The sequence below is a fragment of the Carcharodon carcharias genome, chromosome 26 (genome assembly GCF_017639515.1).
Source record: "Carcharodon carcharias isolate sCarCar2 chromosome 26, sCarCar2.pri, whole genome shotgun sequence".
Taxonomy (NCBI): domain Eukaryota; kingdom Metazoa; phylum Chordata; class Chondrichthyes; order Lamniformes; family Lamnidae; genus Carcharodon; species Carcharodon carcharias.
The window spans coordinates 31,761,611-31,777,741 of NC_054492.1; the positions used below are offsets into that span (position 1 = coordinate 31,761,611).

At 51.9% G+C, this 16,131-nt stretch overlaps 1 protein-coding gene across 1 annotated transcript in view; it reads left to right on the forward strand.

Annotated features, from left to right (window-relative positions):
* slco3a1 (solute carrier organic anion transporter family, member 3A1) overlaps positions 1-16,131 on the forward strand; it is a 197,937-nt gene that overhangs the window by 141,641 nt on the left and 40,165 nt on the right. The window lies entirely within an intron of this gene.

Below are 16,131 nucleotides of genomic sequence, written 5' to 3' on the forward strand. Positions count from 1 at the left end.
TTTCCTCATTGCCTTGGGTGGGGAGGGGAGGGGGTGGTGCAGAGAGATGCAAGCCGCACCATGACTTTTTAGGAAGGAGGGTAGAATGAGAGAATAAAGTGAGGAGGGAGATTAGGGGAAGTTCTTTGGCATCGTGATGAAGAGGGTCCTGATTCATCAGCTGATACTGGTGCGCTATCAAACGTCTTGGATTTAATTCAGCTCCACGATATGGAAAAGGGGTTTTTGTGAGCTGTACAAGGCTGTATTAGCCTGTCGGTCGCTGCTAGACAATCAAATGTTCAACCATCTTAAAGTTGTAGCAAAGTTTGACCCCATTGCTCGTGAGTGATAACATTAGGGCTGGGCTGTGAATGTAATGATCTGAAGGTTATTCTGTTCAGTAAATTGAAGGTTCAACAGAGAGAGAGAGAGAGAGAGGGAGATAGAAAATTCTATCCCCTCACAATAATGAGGAGGAGATTAAGGAAAAACTTGCATTTCTGTAGCATCTTTCACGACTTTGGAGACCCCAAAGTTCTTCTCAGCCAGTGAAGAGCGGTCACTGCCGTAATGTAGGAAATGCAGCAGCCAGTTATCCGCACAGCAAGATCCCACAAAATAGCCACGTGATAATGATCAGCTCATCTGTTTTAGTGATGTTGGTTGAGAGATAAATATTAGCCAAGATACCAGGACTAAACTCAGCTGCTGGCTGTTATTTAGTCTGACTCCAAGATTAATCTCACAGGCAGCGCGTTCCAGACCATAACAGCTCACTGTGGGGAAAACATTTCTCCTCTTGGTCTCACTCGGTTTGCCAACTCTGTGATCCTTCGATGAGTGAGAACAGTTTCTCCTTATTTAATCTGACAAAACCCTTCATGAAACTCCCCAGGATTTAAGTGCTGTTCCAAAGGGGCAGCTGCATAGACAGAACTGCTGCCCTTCATGCAAGATGTTTAACTCCCTCTCACCCATTCAAGAATTTCTCACAGTGTCAAAAACACAAGGAATAGGAGCAGGAGTAGACCACATGGCCTGTCGAGCCTGCTCAGCCAGTCAAAATGATCATGGCTGATCTTGGGCTTCAACTCCATTTTCCCGTCCACTCCCCAAATCCCTTAATTCTCTGAGAGACCAAAAATCTGTCTTTCCCAGCCTTAAATATATTCAACGATGGAGCATCCACAACCCTCTGGGGTAGAGAGTTCCAAAGATGCGCCACCCTTTGTGTGAAGTAATTTCTCCTCATCTCAGTCCTAAACGATCGGCCCCTTATCCTGAGACTGCCCCCCCCCACCCCCCACCCCACCCCCACCGTGTTTTAGATTCTCCGACCAGCGGGAAACAATCTCCCAGTGTCCACCCTATCAAACCCTTTCAGAATTTTGTAGGTTTCAATGAGATGGCCCCTCATTCTTCTAAACTCCGGAGAATGCTAGCTCACTTTACTAAGCCTCTCATTATAGGACAAACCCCTTATCCCAGGGACTAAATTAGTGAACCTTCACTGTACCACCTCCAATGCAAGTTTATCCTTTCTTAAATGTGGAGACCAAAACCACCAACAATATTCCAGATATGATATCAGCAAAAGCCTGTACAATTGTAGCAAGACTTCTTTATTCTTGTACTCCAGTCCCCTTGCAATAATGGCCAACATGCCATTTGCCTTCTTAATTGCTTGTTGCACCCACATGCTAACTTTCTGCATTCCAAGGTGGAAAACTTCACACTTTCCCAACATTTATACACCACCTGCCATCTTGTTGCCCACTCACCTAACCTGTCTGTATCTCTTTGCAACCTCTCTGTGTCCTCGCCACAGCTCATCTTCCCACCTAGCTTGGTATCTTCAGCAAACCTAGTTACATTGTTCTCTGTCTCCTCACCTGAGTTATTAATGCAGATTGGAAATAGCTGAGGTGTGTCCTGGCCAACATTCTGCCCTCAATCAACACCCCCAAAAACAGGTCAACTGGTTACTCAGGTTGTGGCTGCCAGTGTGATCTTGAGCTGCGCTGCATAGTTACATAACAACAATCACTCTGATTAACAGTCACTTAATTATGCATCAAACAGTTTGAGAAGTCTGTGAGAGAAAGGGGTGATGGGCGAACAGGACCTGGACCTGTTAAGACATAGGCAGCAATATTTTGAAAGACTGAAGGTCACAGCACTGGAAACCGTGACAACTAAAACCACATCCATCCCCAATATCTGCAGTACATCAAACGTGTCCCCTTAGGCAAGACAAGAATGTTGTGATGGTAGAGAGCCTGAACAGTAATGGTCGATGAGATGGACGAAAGGTGATCAGCGGTAGAATTTGAAGATGAATGAATGGTGTGAAGTCGCTGTTTTTTGTTCAGTGATACAAACTAAGCTGGCCTTAGAGAGTTAAGTCTTTCCATTACAAGCTCAAGCACTGTTTTAGCCATTGGGAGGAGTGAAGGTGGATTTGGGAGTGAGTTCCAGCGCATGGGGCAAGACAGCTAAAAGCCCAATAGCTAAAGCTTCCTAATTGGTCAAACCAATTCAAATCCATATTTCAGTCAATTCAGGTGCTGGAAGTTTTGTGCTCAGGGTATAGTTGGAGTATCTGTATCCCACTTGGTGACAGACTAAGCTGGATGTCAGCCTGTGTTTACTTTGCTAACTGTTTCTTCTTGCAGTTTATGATTTAATGTGAAATAAATAAATAATTTCAAAAACCCGCCAGGGCATTTTGTTTAATACAGGGCTTTCACCACTGCTGTGAATGCTGCAATGGCCCAAACTATATAACAAGAGACAGCATTTGTAAATTGCAATGCCAAGGGGGAGCTATGAAGAGAGGACCAGATGAAGTGAAGCACAGAGAAGGACCGGGGGAAGATTACATGAATAGCATTTCCAGTAACTCATGTGGCAGACACAGCTTATACTTTTGGCTCTTTTGGTGTGAGGCAATACCTCAGCTGCACAGTCCCGTGACTGGAAATCTAAGAGCCAAGCTTTGACAACTCTGTGTGAAGTTTCCAGCTATCCTAATGACCCAGCCCGCCCCCTCAGCGCAAGCAATCTGCAACTCACAGGAGTTAAAGCTCAGTTGAAACAGACCTATCTGACCAGCAGGTGGCAGCAGGACACTGTGAGATGTTGTTAAGTACGGTTCATGATTGACCAGTTCTGAATCTGGGACAGATTTCACTGGGGTTCCTGTTCTGCCTGTATTAATCAGCACCATTTAAAAGCAATGTTTGTCTCAGAGAAAGGTCAAGAGATGGGCTAGCAGCAGCAGGGTGAATCTCTGAAGCTTTCTTGTTATTTTTCTGGGGCTTGTCTGTCGCCTGAAAAGACATGCGTTACGATGACAGGTGATGAAAGATGCGCCAAGCACAATTGGAGATGGACAATGCTCTTTCGGTTTACACAGCTGAATGACACGATGAAAGGGTTAGTGGAGGGTCCTCAAGAGAAATTCTTCCACCCAGTTATATTGGTTCCACAGGCATGATTCATAATATTGAGAGGTTTTGCAAATGCGCCATGTTTTGGATGATCCCTCTGCTCTGTGGACTCTTGGCGTGGTTCTTGGTTATTGGTACGTACATCCTATCTCCTCTTAGACAGACTGTAGTCGTAGTCTGATACTTGCTAAACAGTTGTTTATTAGCGGTACATCTAAACAGAGCCTGCACTTTGCTTCCGAGCGGAAAGAGAGTCTAACACATGACTGGCTAGGGTCAGTGGTGCATCATAATCTACGTCACACATTAGCGTATCCCATCTGTTAACCCTTACACAACGCCTCCCCGCAAGTATGTTATCCGCTTTTCAACAACAATATGAAAGCACGGGCAGAATCTTACGCTGCGTTGGGGGGGGGTGTAAAATCGTGCGAGAAGGTGTCAGGCAAGCGCCTTGACATCATCACTGACCCCCGTGCGATATTTCGCTCTGTGGACTCACGCAGTCGGAGGTCGGAAGCGTGGCCGCCGACAATTAAGGGGGCAACTAAACCCATTAACGGCGCAATGATTCCAATTTTCCATCCCCTGTCCAAGCTTCGGATTGGTGAACGGGCAGATCGGCCAAGCGGCCTTTGCATTTTTCGTCAAATTGTATCCAAGGGGGGGGATGAAGTTTCTGTGACGAAATAAAATAAAAATAAATATTTGGGGGCAACAAAAAATTGGAGTCAATAGCGCAGTTCATGGGCTTAGTTACCCTCTTACCTGTCGGCGGGCGGGCTTCCGACTTTTGCGCGCTCTCGCCGAGCGAAATATCACACACGTTCGCGATGACCCCAGGGACACTTGCCCGACATCTCCTCAAGCGATTTTACGCCCAGTCGGGTCAGCCACACACCCGCCCGCCAGACATAAAATCCTGCCCTGTAATTCTCCTCTTATAACTACAGATTGTACCCAACCCCTAATCTTTCCCCCTCCCCAAGTCACAGCCCTGAGGGATTCAGTCTCCCACAATACCCTCAGCCCTTAGGGGAGAAGCATTGGAGACATGTGGGCTCACTGCTTCCTGTGGAGGACATCATCATTAGCAGAGTGAGACAGCACCTTTACAGCATTGCTGGCAAGCAGAGTGTAGGCTTCAGGACTACTGAACGGCAAGGACAATGAATCAATTACAATGAAAGACTGATCCAAGAGAGAAGACTGAAGGGTGTCAGCCTTTGGACTCTCTTCGACTAGAACAGGAGAAACCGGGACTCCGTGAGGAGTTCATTGCTCCCTCAAAGCACACAGGGAAAAACCTTGAGAAGGCGAATGACCTTCAATTCCCAAGAAGACTCTCACAGCCATATCGTTCACCACTGCATCGAGAACAGAGAAGGCATTGGAGATCTGAGATTCTGATGAATTCGGTTTACGAAAGAAAAAAAAAATGACGAAATTCCAGTAAGCCTTTCAGGAAAAGGGGGAAAAGATGATTTCGTGGAAGTATTTTGGAAGGAACATCTACTCTCTGTAAGCAGCGGTAAGAGCGCCACACTTGGCTGCTCCACAGTGGGCGGTGGGAAGAATTGTTGAGGATCTGAAGAGAAGACAACACCATTTTCTGCAATGGGACGAATTTCAATGACAAAATGAAGATGAGTTTCCAGTAGACAAATAACTTGAAGGCAAGTTTGCTACATAGGTTTGTAAAGCTTTGGAAGTGATAAAGGTCCTGCTGCAGCTTCTGTGCTGACACACAAATCTAGAGGCAAGAAGATTTTCAGCTGGGGCTGAAAAAGGACCTCAATTGACTTTCAACCCCTGGAAATAAGTGCCACCATCTCTTTGGCAGTGTGTTCCTCTATGAACTCTGACATGAAATCATTCTGTCTGCACGAGTCTTCATGGACAACATGTGATAGACTAGGTATTACACTGCTAGGTTCAGTGGAGTAAAGATCGGAATGCTGCTCAGCCACTAGAACCACAACCGACTCCTCAAGTGAGGCATCAGAAACTTCATATGGTGCATCTATCGATTGGAAAGACAGATCATTCACCAGGAGCTCATCCTCCAACAGATCACTCAGTGCTGCAATGGCCTCTTCCTCATTCCTATTCTTCAGGAAAGATCCAGCTCAGGTCTTCATGCGGATGGTCACTGCCTGTTGCAGTGCCGCCTGTATCCATCACCTCTGACCTCGCTACATGAAGAACTGAGAGATTCAGAACCTCAATCGCCGCTCAGGGCCTAGTGGATGGTGTCGCTGTGTTAGAAAGGAACTCACTGTTGATTGAATAAACCTCCTCAGCTGATACCGGTTGAAAGTTGACTGATTCTAAACAAAAGGTTGAAGATTGTTCCATGAAAGTCTTTGAGTTGTCCAAGTGCTGATCATCATCTGATTTTTCTAGGACTCCTAGAAGTATGTCAACATCTCCGCTCAATAAGGATCAACAAAGAATCAACAAAGATTCAACGATCTGTTGGCCCTTGGAACAAAGAGGAGCATTATCCTGTCTTTTATTGGAATGTTTGTGCCCCCAGACCTTTAAATCTGATGTCCAATGGATGAAGGGATATTGGCTGAAGCCAGTCCAGGCCATCTGCTAGTATGTTAATGCCAGCTCCAGTATCGATTTTAAAGGTGGTATCAAAGCCTTTAACTTGCACTGTAACTGACCAATAGTCTTGACTAACTTGCCCTAGCAACTTTGTAATTTCATCTTAGTCTTGATTTCCAATCTCTTGGATGGAGTGTGTTTCATAATTATTTTCTGGTGTTCTATTTCAATTAAAGTTTTTGGATTTGCAGAAATGCTTGAAATGTCCAGTCTTCCTACATTGCATTCTGCGCCCCCTGCTGGGCATTCCTGGCATCTATGTTGGTTCTTCGCATCACAACATAAGCAACTCAAAACAGCTGCCGGCATGGAGTTTCCCGCCCTTTCGCCCGGTTTGTTGGGCTCTCTTCTGGGTGGGACCACTTCCCATGGGTGTACCCCATCTACAGAGTCATGTGAAGCCTCGGAATCATGCTGAATTATAGCCTAGTTTATTTCTGCAAGCACAGCCTGCCTCGCATACTGGACTGCTTGATCTGAGGTAAGATTGTCTTTGGTCTGCAGAAAATCGGAGAGTTTTTCATCTCGGACGTCCCTGACTATGCAATCACAGGTTAGCTCATCCTTCAGCACTAAGTATCCGCAAGAGCTAACGAGGCAATATAGGTCGGTGAGAAACAGTTCAATCGATTCCCCAGGTTGTTGGGACCTTTGGTCCTCACTGTATTACTAAGCTTCACTTTGGGCTCAAATAGGTGTTGAAGGCCTTGAGAATGGTCTCAAAGTCCTCAGTGGACTCCTCCAACCCCTGACTCAGGAGAACGTCATTTGCTACTGGACCTACAGCATAAAGAAAGGAACTGACTTGATGCTTTTGCTCGTTTGAGTAAAGGCCCTGGAGCTGCTCAACACCAAAGGAAATGGTGTTTCCATAACTCCCACTTTTGACTGTCTATGGGCTCTCGAGGGCAGGGTAGGGGCAGGGACTGCTCACCGGATGCAGCCATCATTACCTCTCTCCAGTTTGCCTGCTCCTTCTGTTGAATTGTAAGTACGAGCTGCTATCACGCTTTGCTTCACTCCCTGGTTGTGATTCTGTCGATGGTACCAATGCATTTTTTACTTTGATGTCCCCGTTGCTGCCAACATGTCATGGGTGGTCCCTCTGATCTGTGAACTCTTGGCATGGTTCTTGGTTATTGGTATGCATGACCCATCTTCCCTTCCACAGACTGTAGTCACACTCTGATACTTGCTAAACACTTGTTTATTAGTACCACATGTAAAGAGGTTACAGAGGGTATGTTGGTCCTGAGTACGGTGTGTTCCAACTTCTCTCTAGAGAGAGAGAGAGTCTAACACATGACTAACTGATGTCAGTGATAGGTCATCATCTATGTCATCCACGAGCGTATCTATTTTGTTAACCGTTACACTACATTCCGTCACCATCCCACAGGAAGCTGGTACTTAGCAGTTTAGACATTGAGGTCAGGGTTTACACCATGGCCTGAATCTTAACTTTTGTTGGGCATGTGCGATTGGCAGGCCCAATATGCAAATTGCGCCTCCACCCACGACTGGCCCCCTGAACAGAATTTCACACTGGCCGGCCAATTAACGGGCAGCCAGGGTGAAACGCGCACTGAGAAAAGTTCAGCGCTGCCGAGGGGGGAGGGGGATGGGGAGAGGGCAGGCGCCGACAGAAGTGAGGGTGTGGGTGGGCGCTTCTAGCGAGTTCCCTGAAGTCAGACAGCTGCTGCGGAGCTGCCTCGGGGAGCTGCAGACTTGGGCAGATTAAATGACAAGAAAAGAATGCACCAAACTGTCTATGCAGCACATTCAAGCAGCTGACAGCAGGTCTCAAAAAACATCAGTCCCCAGATATCATTCTTTTATCATGTTTCAACCCAGACATTTCATCCCGCCCTGGATCGAGCTTTCAGCGCAAACGTAAAGGCCGCCTGGACGATTGGCCTGTCCGCCAACTGTAAAAGCGGACATGCCACATAAAATCGATCTCAGTCGCTTCCTTATTAGCCGTAACTGCTCGCGTATCGCTCGGTGTGTGTGTTTGTGACTGCCACGCGCACCCGCCGAGCGAAATATTGCGCAAGTGCCACGCTGACGTCAGGGTGCGCATCCCATGTCTTCTCGCGCAATTTCATGAGCTGTCGAGCTGTGCGGACGCCTGCAGGCACAGTGTAAGATTCTGGCCCGTGTAGTTCAGTCAGCTCACTGTCTCCCACCTGCCAGGCTCATTTACACACAGGCAACACGCCTACGAAGAGCATCCGACTAACTCTCCCATGTTTGAGAAAAGCACCAACCGGAGAGACGCGGACTAGACTTTAACGATGCGGTATTTAAAGGCAACAGGGAGGCCAGTTGACAACAACTTGCATTTATATAGAGTCTCTGATGTAGTAAAACATCCACAAGCGTTTCACAGGCGCACAGTCAGGGAATAATTGACATAAGCCAATTAGCCATTCGGGCAGGTGCTTTGAAAGGAGCATCTTAAGAGAAGAGAAAGCTGGGGAGTTTTAGAGAAGGAATTTCAGAGCTTGGTGCCAAGATGGCTGAAAGCAGTGCTGCCAGTGGTTGAGTGGAGAAACTAATTAGAGTTGGAGGAATGGTGACCATTTTAGAGAAATTACTAGTTAGAAGGATGTATTTATCCTGCTAACGTCACCAGTGAACTTGAACCTATTTTGTTGTTTCCTGTGCAATAAGAAACATTGCAAAATAGCCTCAGGTTTCACTGGTGATGTTGGCACGTTCACATTTGTACAATAAAGGCTTTATAACTCATCTCACTGGAATTCTCGTCAGGAGGTAGAGAAACAAACATGGAGGCCCGTACAAGATTATACTTTATTCTAATCCTTCCGTGGGCTGTGAGCATTTGTTACCCACCCCTAATTGCCCTTGAATTGAGTGGTTTGTTGAACATTTTCCAAAGACATTTAAGAGTCAACCACATTGCTGTGGGTGTGGAGTCACATGTAGGCCAGACCAGGTAAGGACAGCAGATTTCCTTCCCTAAAGGACATTATCAAACCAGCTGGAATTTCACAACAATCAGCAATAGTTTCATGGTCACCATTACTGAGTCTAACTTTAAATTCCACCAGCTGCCATAGTGGGATTTGCACCCACGTCCCCAGAACATTAGCCTGGACCTTTAGATCAATGGTCCAGTCACATTATTACTACACCACTGTCTCCCGCTGGAGCTTCCAACTCACTTTACAAGGGAGCTTCCTTGTCATAGCTAGATCACGCTATCCAATCCCTGACCCCCTAAAAACTATGGTATTGACTTGATGAAAACACCAGAGCTACTCTGCCGAGCACAGACTCAAGATTGGTAACAGCAGCAACCCCACCACCACCACACTCCCCCCACCACCACCACCACACTCCCCCCACCACCACACTCCCCCCACCACCACCACACTCCCCCCTCCACCACACTCCCCCCACCACCACCACCACACTCCCCCCTCCACCACACTCCCCCCACCACCACCACACTCCCCCCTCCACCACACTCCCCCCACCACCACCACACTCCCCCCACCACCACACTCCCCCCACCACCACCACACTCCCCCCACCACCACCACACTCCCCCCACCACCACCACACTCCCCCCTCCACCACCACACTCCCCCCTCCACCACCACACTCCCCCCACCACCACCACCACACTCCCCCCACCACCACCACCACACTCCCCCCTCCACCACACTCCCCCCACCACCACCACCACACTCCCCCCACCACCACCACCACACTCCCCCCTCCACCACACTCCCCCCACCACCACCACACTACCCCCACCACCACCACCACCATCCTCCCCCCACCACCACCACCACCACACACACCCCCCCACCACCACCACACTACCCCCCCCACCACCACCACACCCCCCCCACCACCACCACACTAACCCCCCACCACCACCACAACCCTCCCCCCACCACCACCACACTACCCCCCCACCACCACCACCACCACACTCCACCCCCCCACCACCACCACCACCACACTCCCCCCCACCACCACCACACTACCCCCCCCACCACCACCACACTCCCCCCACCACCACCACACTCCCCCCACCACCACCACACTCCCCCCACCACCACCACACTCCCCCCTCCACCACCACACTCCCCCCACCACCACCACCACACTCCCCCCTCCACCACACTCCCCCCACCACCACCACCACACTCCCCCCACCACCACCACCACACTCCCCCCTCCACCACACTCCCCCCACCACCACCACACTACCCCCACCACCACCACACTCCTCCCACCACCACCACCACACTCCCCCCTCCACCACACTCCCCCCACCACCACCACACTCCCCCCACCACCACCACCACCACCCTCCCCCCACCACCACCACCACCACACACCCCCCCCCACCACCACCACACTACCCCCCCCACCACCACCACACCCCCCCCACCACCACCACACTAACCCCCCACCACCACCACAACCCTCCCCCCACCACCACCACCACACTACCCCCCCACCACCACCACCACCACACTCCACCCCCCCACCACCACCACCACCACACTGCCCCCCACCACCACCACACTACCCCCCCACCACCACCACACTCCCCCCACCACCACACTCCCCCCACCACCACAACCCTCCCCCCACCACCACCACCACACTACCCCCCCACCACCACCACCACCACACTCCCACCACCACCACACTCCCACCACCACCACACTCCCCCCCCACCACCACCACCACCACACTCCCCCCACCACCACCACACTCCCCCCCACCACCACCACACTCCTCCCACCACCACCACACTCCTCCCACCACCACCATACTCCCCCCACCACCACACTCCCCCCACCACCACCACCACCACACTCCCCCCACCACCACCACCACAATCCCCCCACCACCACCACAATCCGCCCACCACCACCACACTCCCCCCACCACCACCACCACACTCCTCCCACCACCACCACACTCCCCCCCCCACCACCACACTCCTCCCACCACCACCACACTCCTCCCACCACCACCACACTCCTCCCACCACCACCACACTCCCCCCACCACCACCACACTCCCCCCACCACCACCACCACACTCCCCCCACCACCACCACACTCCTCCCACCACCACCACACTCCCCCCACCACCACCACACTCCCCCCACCACCACCACCACACTCCCCCCACCACCACCACACTCCTCCCACCACCACCACACTCCCACCACCACCACACTCCCCCCACCACCACCACCACATTCACCCCACCACCACCACACTCCCCCCCACCACCACACTCCCCCCACCACCACCACACATCCCCCACCACCACCACACTCCCCCCACCACCACCACACTCCCCCCACCACCACCACACTCCCCCCACCACCGCATAACCCCCACAACCACCACCACACTCCCCCCACCACCACCACCACACTCCCCCCACCACCACCACACTCCCCCCACCACCGCATAACCCCCACAACCACCACCACACTCCCCCCACCACCACCACCACACTCCCCCCACCACCACCACACATCCCCCACCACCACCACCACCACACACGCCCCCCACCACCACCACACTACCCCCCCCACCACCACCACACTCCCCCCACCACCACACTCCCCCCACCACCACAACCCTCCCCCCACCACCACCACACTACCCCCCCACCACCACCACCACCACACTCCCCCCCACCACCACCACACTCCCCCCACCACCACACTCCCCCCACCACCACAACCCTCCCCCCACCACCACCACCACCACACTACCCCCCCACCACCACCACACACCACCACCACCACCACACTCCCCCCACCACCACACTCCCCCCACCACCACACTCCCCCCACCACCACCACACTCCCCCCACCACCACACTCCCCCCACCACCACACTCCCCCCACCACCACAACCCTCCCCCCACCACCACCACCACACTACCCCCCCACCACCACCACCACCACACTACCCCCCCCCACCACCACCACTACACTCCGCCCCCACCACCACCACACTCCCCCCACCACCACACTCCCCCCACCACCACAACCCTCCCCCCACCACCACCACCACACTACCCCCCCACCACCACCACCACCACACTACCCCCCCCCACCACCACCACACTACCCACCCCCCCACCACCACCACCACATTCCCCCCCACCACCACCACACTCCCCCACCACCACCACCACACTCCCCCCACCACCACCACCACACTCCCCCCCCCACCACCACCACACTCCCCCACCACCACCACCACACTCCCCCCCCACCACCACCACACTCCCCCCACCACCACCACACTAACCCCCCACCACCACCACCACACTCCCCCCCCCACCACCACCACACTCCCCCACCACCACCACCACACTCCCCCCCCACCACCACCACACTCCCCCCACCACCACCACACTACCCCCCCACCACCACCACCACCACACTACCCCCCCCACCACACTACCCCCCCCACCACCACCACACCCCCCCCACCACCACCACACCCCCCCCCACCACCACACTCCCCCCACCACCACAACCCTCCCCCCACCACCACCACCACACTCCCCCCCCACCACCACCACCACCACACTCCACCCCCCCACCACCACCACCACATTCCCCACCACCACCACCACCACACTCCCCCCACCACCACCACCACACTCCCCCCCACCACCACCACCACCACACTCCCCCCACCACCACCACCACCACCACACTCCCCTCCCCCACCACCACCACCACCACACTCCCCCCACCACCACCACCACCACCACACTCCCCTCCCCCACCACCACCACCACCACACACCCCCCCCACCACCACCACACTCCCCCCACCACCACCACACTCCCCCCCCACCACCACCACCCCCCCCCCCACCACCACCACACTCCCCCCACCACCACCACATTCCCCACCACCACCACCACCACACTCCCCCCACCACCACCACATTCCCCACCACCACCACCACCACACTCCCCCCACCACCACCACATTCCCCACCACCACCACCACCACACTCCCCCCCCACCACCACCACACTACCCCCCCCCACCCACCACACTCCCCCCACCACCACCACACTCCCCCCACCACCACCACCACACTCCCCCCACCACCACACTCCCCCCACCACCACAACCCTCCCCCCACCACCACCACCACACTCCCCCCCACCACCACCACCACCACACACCACCACCACCACCATACTCCCCCCCCACCACCACCACCACACTCTCCCCCCCCACCACCACCACCACACTCCCCCCCCCCCACACCACCACCACACGCCCACCCCCACCACCACCACACTCCCCCCACCACCACCACAGTGCCCGCCACACCACAACCCCCCCACCCCAATTTCCAATAAGGAGCTTTACAATCCCTAAAGAGAAGGCTAACAAGAAGGGTAGAAAGATTGGACTGTTGCTTAGCAACAGGGCCCAGAGAGGAAGGTCCCTCCCACAGACACATACATAGAAGAAGAGAAACAGCATTTGTTTTGGAAGCTGTTTGAGTGCAGTTTGTTCTGAAAGTTGCTGCCAGGAGAGACTGGAGCAAAGGGGACAGGTAGCCAGTCCCAAGCTAAAGACAAACCACAAAAATCCAGGGGAAAGGAAGAGGGGAAAGTCCAAAGAAGACCTTCTAGTCAAAGAAAGGACAGCATCCTGGGGAAACTTCCTGTTAGGTGAAATGGAGCAGAGAGAAAGGCTCCAAGCTTCAGATTTAAAGAGAGAAAAGCTGCAGAAAGCAGATTTAAAGAGAGAACAGCTTGCAAGAGGCAAGAAGGTCCAAAGAGACAACTGAAGGTCTGTAACTCTTTGCTATGAGCAGGTGAAGCAGTGGTGTACTGTTGACGGCTGAGTCAGAGAGATAGTGTGTGAATGACAGCTTGGATGCATGTAGTGACCCAGGGAAGAGGAACATCAGAAGGAGAGTTTGAAACCCTGGAGGTGAACCCTTGTGGAAAGTGTCTGAGAGAAAGCGTTGGTTTGGGAGAAGATTCCAGAGTGAGTTCTTGGAGAGTGGAGATTGGAAACCTTTGTGTGAAAGACAGAGCTCAGAGAGACTGGTTGGCTCATGGTGTGACAAGCATCTGGAGGGAGTTGAGGAGAGATCCATAGCATCAGGTTGAGGTGGCATCTGTCGCTTGATTTCAGAGTGTTGTGGGTTTGACCACAGGGTGCCATAGATTTAAATGGACTGTGTACTTACTGTGTACATTACAGTATAAGATAGTGTTTGTAACAAATTATGAATCTGTATATATCTGTAAAGATATAGTTGTGGGTGAAGGAATGTTGTAATATAGTTCACCTTTTCTTGTTGAATAAATGTTTTATATTTTTGTTAAAAGTTCATTAGTTGACTACGCTGACTCTGTTCAGTAGCCACTCTCCACATATCTAAATAAAGTTAGGATCTATCAAGCTGGGTTCCACTCTGGGATCAGGCATGTCCAGGGGTAACCTCAGCTGGGATCGTAACACTACTGAAGCAATAGACACATTTTATTCATCTCCTGGTACAAGAGCCGACACAGACAATAGACCAAAAGGCTTCCTGACGAGAAAACAATTTTTTTTAATGGCTCTTACATACACAGCAAGAAACTGTCAGGACAGACAACCCAAATAAATTCCACTCCAGGTACCCAGTGCCTCTGGGCTCAGTGTGATTTACTCCAGTTGCTCCCCTGAGCATTGAAGGTGCCTTTCATGCTCTCCTCTGCAGGATGCTCCTCCAGCACCTGGAATCGTTGAGGTGTCTGGGTCAACAATATGAGACCCTTGGGATTGAGGTGAGACCCTTTCCCCACTTTTGGACTATGGGGTGGTCGTCGCCAATGGCTCCGTCACTCTCACTTGTCCTGCCTGCTTTGTGCCATTTGATGCAGATGTATCCTCGTCCTAGGCTCTGCCTCAATCTGTCCTCTGTAATGAGGATTTCAGGGGCAGTATTCCGGTTGACAATATTAATAGACTTGAGGAAGTTACAAATCAATATTTCTGGGGCAATGTAACCTTCCTAACTCCTTTTCTAAAACTACAGACTGCCACCACCAGGTGGTATCAGCGCTCCAGCTCGGACGATACGGTGTGATTAACCAGCAGAGGACAGCTGGTAATCTCACAGTCACCAGACATCAGTGAGCACAAGGGGGCACTGTACTCCATATTAGAGAAGAGGAATGCGGACAGAGCAGGTTTCTCTCAGTGTGAGTAGATCGTTGCACTGATGCTGAAGCTTGACTGCTTAGTCACTTGTCCGTCTAATGCTCCTTGAAATAAAGACCATAGAATTGTCCCTGAAATGAACCTTGAGCAAAGACAAGGAGTGTCCCTTATAAAGCCTCACACGGACACCACGTAAGTAAATTGTTTCAAATACTTTCCTGTCAAGTGTCATCTTCATACCGTTGACCAGAAGCTGATTAATGGGGGAAACGAGGGTCCCTTCAGCCCAGTCAGTGACTGTTATATTGTTGTATTATTCAAGTTGTGAGCTGTATTATGCTCATGTATACATATATATTCAGAATGCCACATCACTCATTACTGCACTACAGCCAGTGTACCGAACAACTGTGTATCATTCCACAGTACATGGTGACGTTTGAGAAATATTGTCAGATCCAGCATTTGTCTAGAAGTGTGATTATTTCAAATTTTTAGGAACCACAAGACATATCAGATTGATCGATTTGAAGTGTCTAATCTTGAACAGGTTTCCCATTGTCCAAAATGAAAAGTGTAATTTTAAACAACGTTCTTAACTTCCCCCATTATCTCTGTGTCCTATCATGTGAAGCCCACTGAGGCTTTCATAGATTTTTTTTTCATCAGCAAAGGAAACAACAAAATTTAAGCCATGGTCCAACTCCAGCTGGACCTTATCTTGCCAGTCCACTGCGGAGCTGTTCTGCCCCTGCGCATTCCCAATGTCACCCGGCCCTTGCTGTCTGGCTGACTGTCTCTACCCTGTCCCCCAACTCTGAGCTCACCCTGACTTTGTCTGTCCTGTTTCCATCTAGATTTAGGC